The 6585-nt window shown below is 40.2% G+C and overlaps 1 pseudogene; it reads right to left on the bottom strand.

Annotated features, from left to right (window-relative positions):
• Window positions 1-1876: 1876 nt before the first annotated feature.
• Window positions 1877-5940, bottom strand: LOC143890149 (uncharacterized; annotated as a pseudogene).
• Between the last annotated feature and the right edge of the window lie 645 nt (window positions 5941-6585).

Here is a 6585-nt window from a genome sequence, read left to right as displayed (position 1 = left end):
GTTATGCCATTCTAATTACTACTAGTAGATTATTGATTAGTATGTATGTGGAGCAATTATTTAGTGGTCGTTATGCACTTTATGTGGAGCCAATAGTAGCACTCGACTTGTTACTATAGATGGGCTCAATTGGTTTTTGGTTATTGGACCATTCATCGTATCCTAACTATTTGATTAGAGATTAGTATACATGTGGGCTCCATTACTTTTTACCCATAAAGACTAGTTTTCTTTCAATGTAAATAAAAAAGTATTGAACTTGATGAGAAACAGATAATTAAAGTCTTAAGCTTGAGTCCATGTCACAGTTGGAAGGCTATTTAGCACGTATTTTTTGATATTTTCTTGTAATTTATTAACGGCTGGTTAGTTTAATGTTCTTACAAAGCTAGCTGTAATACAGCCACCAGATTAGACAAACCCCACCTGTCATTCAAAACCTAACCACGGTTAAAACCATAACCCCCCTCCACTAAAACCACCTTTACTCCCTCCACCTCTCTCTCCGTTCTCTTCCTCTCTCCTCATTGTTGGGCCCACAGGGGAGGGGCCCCACCCCAACCCACCTAGCCACACCATGTCTGAACCTCTCATTCCCATCCAGCTCCTCGAAGTCAGCATCATCTCTGCCAAAGAACTCTCCCCGGTCACCCGTGCCATGCGCACGTACGCCGTCGCATGGCTCCACCCTGACCGAAAACTCTCCGCCCGTGTAGACCCACACTGACCCCACATGGAATGAAAAATTCATATTCCGAGTTTCGGATCCCTTCCTCCGTTCCGAATCGTCAACCATCATGATCCAAATCTACGCCCTCCGCAGCTTCCGTGACATCCATGTAGGCACTGTGGTTTTAACCACAGTGTTCCATCTCCTGTGGTTTTAACCCAAGGAAGAAGTAGGTGCAATCACACCCGCACAAATGCACTGGATCCCATTAAAACTCCAAAATTAAGCCCTTGCTAGAGGAGGGAAGGTCCACCTCAGTCCCTCCTATGTTACATGGCCCGCTCTTTCAGCATATAGCCTGGCGGATGTCCGATATGATGGAGGCTGCCCACCAGACTTTTTCTTGATAATGCACGTGTAAATGTGTTGTGACCGTGTGGTAATGTAAGAACTGATTTTAAGTGTTGTGGATGGGCTGTTGTGCTAAAGTGATTTTAAGTGTAAAAACTATAATCTATAAGATATATATTCCAATTAGTCATCAAAGATTATGATTTAGCCAAAAGTTTAACTGGCATGTCAGCTCCAGTGTACATGCTTTTATGAAGGGAAATGATAAATTCCAGCCTTTTCTTTACATGGGAGTGTTAAAGTATAAAAGATTAAATACTGCCTTTCTTCAACAGCTTGAGCTATTGGAGAAGTTGGTAAGTTAACATGGTATCAAAGCAAATGCCTGGGTTCAAATCTCCTTGATAGCAAAATCCACATGCAATGGTTAAATCCAAAAGTGGGGCCACATGTGCCACGTGTAGGCCAACCCTAGAAAGTGGGGCCACACGTGAGGGGGAGTGTTAAAGTATAAAAGATTAAATACTGCCTTTCTTCAACAGCTTGAGCTATTGGAGAAGTTGGTAAGTTAACAGGGAGAGCCAGCTCCAGTGTAGGTTGCAATTAGGCTCGTTGAATCCTTCCCACGTGAAGAAGATACACTGGAGCTCAGTGTCCGCATGAGGGCACATATATTTCCACCTACATGAGGGCCATATAAAACCTTATAAATGTAAATTCTTTAATTAAATATCCTATAAATAAAATTTTCAAATATACCATAAATGTAAATTTCTCTAGATTGTATAGATTTTATATGTGATCGCATGTAATGGTGTTTTTTTTTTTAAATACATCGGAGCTCATATGGTTTGATGATCCAAGCCATTCATTTGTTGGGCCTTCACATATGTAGGTTCTACCTCAAAAATCAATTCTATAAAACAATCTTAAGCCTATGTAGCATGTTATTTTACACAGCAATAGGACCAGAAGGTACAAAACCATGTCTCCAAGTGGGACCCAAGACTTGATCTCGGCGGTGACAATCAGCCTAGTCCGTCCCTTATTTTGATCAACTATATGAAATACTGACCTATACAATATAACTGAGTAGGTGAAGAGACCCAACCCATTTACACTTGAAATTCCATCAGTTGAGACATTTCGATTGTGCGGAATGGCTTTGGAAAAGATGGAGTTCGAGCAGAGAACTTTCCAGAGATGTGTTGCATGGGTGGCCGAGTTTGTGGATTTGCATTTATGCACGCGAGTGCCATTGACACTGCCAGAACAACTTCATTTCCAACTTGGTCTTCAGGATTTGGGAGCCGTGGGTCTAACACATCCTTTAGCCGTAGATTTTGGCCAACTTCAGATGATGATGTTAACAAGGAAGAGATGATATCTCCAAGGTGCCTTCCCATTATCACTTCAAGTGCTAAAACCCCAAAGCTATAAACATCGCATTTCTCCGTCACTCTCATTGTGTAAGCAAGCTCTGCCAAAAAAAAAGAAAAGAAAAGAAAAAGAAGTCAAATGACATAAAATTTCTTGGCAAACATTTTGTCCTTCCGTATGTGAGCCAAATGACATAACAATAAATAAGACAATTTTCTAAACAATTATACCGCAACAATAAAGTAGGCACAATATAGGAGGAACTAACCTGGAGCAACATATCCACGAGTGCCTGCAAGTTCTGTCCAGTTGGATGAATCCGGCATTAGAATTCTAGCAGTACCAAAATCAGATACGTGAGCCTCAAATTCTGAATCCAATAAAACATTTTTGCTTGAGATATCTCGATGAACTATTGGCGGGTCGCAATCATGGTGCATGTATGATAAAGAATGTGCCACAGCTTTAATAATATTAACCCTCTTCACCCAATCCAACTCCATCGCCCCTTCGTCACTGCTTAGTATATTAGCCAAATTTCCTCTTTCTATGTACTCATAAATGAGAAACATACATCGACGATGGGAGCAAAACCCGTAAAGCTTGACAACATTGCGGTGACGGATTTTTGTTAATGCACGTACCTCATTTCTAAAACTTCTCTGATCAATTTGCTCGCCATCTTCCAATTTGTGAAGTTTTTTTACAGCTACTGTTTGCCCTGTTGGCAGATATGCTTTGTAAACTCTCCCATATCCGCCTTCCCCAATGCAGTATCTGTCATCAAAATCCTCTGTTGCATCGATGATATCTTCATAAGAAATACACCCATCCCAATTCCATATCGAAAATAGGTCTTTATTCCTTTCATTTCTTTGTCCCTCTGCATTTCTTGTTCTGAGGCAAAAAAAGGAAAAAATGCCAAAAACTAGAAGTAGAAGGAATAGTGCGCTCAAAAGAGGAAGAATGATCAATATGATAACGTTGTGTCTCTTTTTTGTTTCACCATTGTTTATTGGCTTGGAATTGCATGGTTGCAAACCTTGCGCTTTGCCGCATAAACCTTTGTTGCCGAGAAATGTCCCTTGTTGGAAGGCTTTGCTGTTAGGAAGGCTACCCACCAAATTATTGTATGATAAATCAATCGATGTCAAGCTGAGCATATTTTCTAGAGAAGATGGAATTGACCCAGAAAGCTTGTTGTGGGAGAGATTTAAGATTTCCAGCATGTGTAATTTTTGCAGTTGGGGCGATATTTCTTCTGTAAGCATGTTAAAACTAAGATCTAGCATAATTTGCAGCTCTGCTAGATTTCCAACTTGAAATGGAATGCTTCCATTCAAATGATTTCTGCTTAAGTTCAAAGAATGCAATTTCGAGCAATCTTCTAGTTGTTCTGGTATTGATCCACTAAGTTTGTTTGCTGATAGGTCCAGGATCTCCAAATTGGACAGCTTTCCCATTTCTGATGGTATCTGACCAGAAAGTTGGTTACCATTTAAACTCATGCTATATAAAGCTGTCAAGCTCCCCAAATCCTTTGGAATCTCTCCAATCAAAAGGTTTGAAGAAAGGTCTAGTAGTTCTAGTTGAATCAACTGTCCAAACTCTAGTGGTATTTTACCAGTTATCAAGTTCCCCGAGAGCTTTAAAGATGTCAAATTTTTACACTTGCCCCAACTTGGAGAGAGTTCACCAGACAAATGGTTGCAGCTCAAGTCAATGTATGTTAGATTTGGACAAACTCCAAAGTCTTCGGACATATTTCCAGAGAGCTGGTTTCCTTCGATAGTAAGGCTGGTTAAGGACGTCCAGTTTCTCCAGCTTTTTGGGATGGGACCCGAAAGTTGATTGTAAGATAGAGTTAAAAAAGGCTAGCTTTTTAAGATTGCCCAAAGAGGGCGGAATTGCACCATTAAGACAATTATTGGACATTTCCAGATCAATTATATTTTTCAAATATCCTATTTCTTCAGGGATGGGGCCAGAGAGCTTATTGCTGTTGAGGTACATCGTGACAAGGTTGGTCAAGTTTCCTAATGTGGAAGGAATGGAACCTATTAGAATGTTATCGGACATTGCCATATTAGCCATATTTTTCAAATATCTTATTTCTTCAGGAATGGGGCCAGAGAGATTATTGTTGTTGAGGTACAGCGTGACAAGGTTGGTTAAGTTTCCTATTGCGGAAGGAATGGAACCTGTTAGAATGTTATAGGACATTTCCATAACAGCCATATTTTTCAAATATCCTATTTCTACAGGGATGGGGCCTGAGAGGCTACTTTTACCGAGGTACAAATGAGTAACGTTGGTCAAGTTTCCTATTGCGGAAGGAATGGAACCTGTTAGAATGTTATCGGACATTCCCAGATCAGCCATATTTTTCAAATATCCTATTTCTTCAGGGATGGGGCCAGAGAGATTATTGTTGTAGAGATACAGCGTGACAAGGTTGGTCAAGTTTCCTATCGCGGAAGGAATGGAACATGTTAGAATGTTAGAGTACATGCTCAACTCAACCATATTTTTCAAATTTCCTATTTCTTTAGGGATGGGACCAGAAAACTTATTGTTGTAGAGGTTCAACGTGACAAGGTTGGTCAAGTTTCCTATTGCGGAAGGAATGGAACCTGTTAGAATGTTATCGGACATTCCCAGATCAGCCATATTTTTCAAATATCCTATTTCTTCAGGGATGGAGCCAAAGAGATTATTGTTGTTGAGGTACAACGTGACAAGGTTGGTCAAGTTTACTATTGTTGAAGGAATGGAACCTGTTAGAATGTTATCGGACATTTCCAGATCAGCCATATTTTTCAAATATCCTATTTCTTCAGGGATGGTGCCAGAGAGATTATTGTTGTAGAGGTACAACGTGACAAGGTTGGTCAAGTTTCCTATTGCGGAAGGAATGGAACCTGTTAGAATGTTATCGGACATTCCCAGATCAGCCATATTTTTCAAATATCCTATTTTTTCAGGGATGGGGCCAGAGAGATTATTGTTGTAGAGGTATAGCGTGACAAGGTTGGTCAAGTTTACTATTGTTGAAGGAATGGAACTTGTTAGAATGTTATCGGACATTTCCAGATCAGCCATATTTTTCAAATATCCTATTTCTTCAGGGATGCTGCCAGAGAGATTATTGTTGTAGAGGTACAACGTGACAATGTTAGACAAGTTTCCTAATGTGGAAGGAATTGTTCCAGAGAGTGTGTTGTTGCTAAGATCAAGATTGGCAAGTTTTGGAAAGGAAGAGAATTTGAAGTTATAGAGCTTACCTTGTAAACCTACACCTGTTAGGTTTATTTGAGTGACACTTCCTTCGTGGTTACATGCTATTCCCCTCCAATTGCATGGGCTTTTATTGGTGGCATTGTGAAGCGACCATGAATTGAGAGGAGCTTGGTTAAGGAGGTTAGCTTTCCAGCCGAGGAGAGCCTCTGCTTCTACTGAATTTGCCGTTGTTGAATGGCAAGAAAGCATGAGAAAGCAGAAAAGTAAAGAGAAGAGGGAGAGAGATTTCTTCAAGGCCATTGTTGTTGGTGGTGTTTGAGTTTTTTCGGTCATGGTGGATGTAGATTTATAGTGAAAAAGTCGTCTGTCCTTCTATGCCGTGTAAGAACCGTAGTCTTTTCTAAGCGTGTAAGAATAAGCGTGTAAGAACCGTAGTCTTTTCTTCTTCTTGATCATTCACCACATAAACTTATCTTATTAGCTCACGCTGTGTTTTACCGTGAAGAGATTGAGGACACATGTATGATCCTAGCCGTTTAATTTTTGGGACAAGTGGTTGAAAGATCGGGACGCCATTCCATGGAGGTCTGCAGATCTGACGGGATTCCTTGTCTTTTCTTTATCCTCCCTCGTTCTCATCTCCATCTCCTTGCCTCTTGCACAATTACCAAACTAACCTCCTTTTTTTGGCTCTCCTTTCAATCTTTTTCTTCTCTTTTCTATTATTTTTGCACCTCATATGAATTTAATAAGACAAAATCTAGTGAAAAGTGAACCAGTGAGCCTACGTGGCTGCTCTCACATGCAACAACCAGCTACAAAAATGCCTTCATGCAATGGACCCTAGCAAATCCCTTTCTATTATTTTGTGATGACAAATAATAGAAATTTTCTATTATTTATACTCAGAGTGCCCCTCAACGTCCCATATTTGTCAAAAAGTA

This window comes from Tasmannia lanceolata, unplaced genomic scaffold (genome assembly GCF_043159265.1).
Source record: "Tasmannia lanceolata isolate RefF3 unplaced genomic scaffold, GAP_Taslan_0.1 ptg000013l, whole genome shotgun sequence".
NCBI classification, from domain to species: Eukaryota; Viridiplantae; Streptophyta; class Magnoliopsida; order Canellales; family Winteraceae; genus Tasmannia; species Tasmannia lanceolata.
This window is presented reverse-complemented; position numbering and strand designations above follow the sequence as displayed.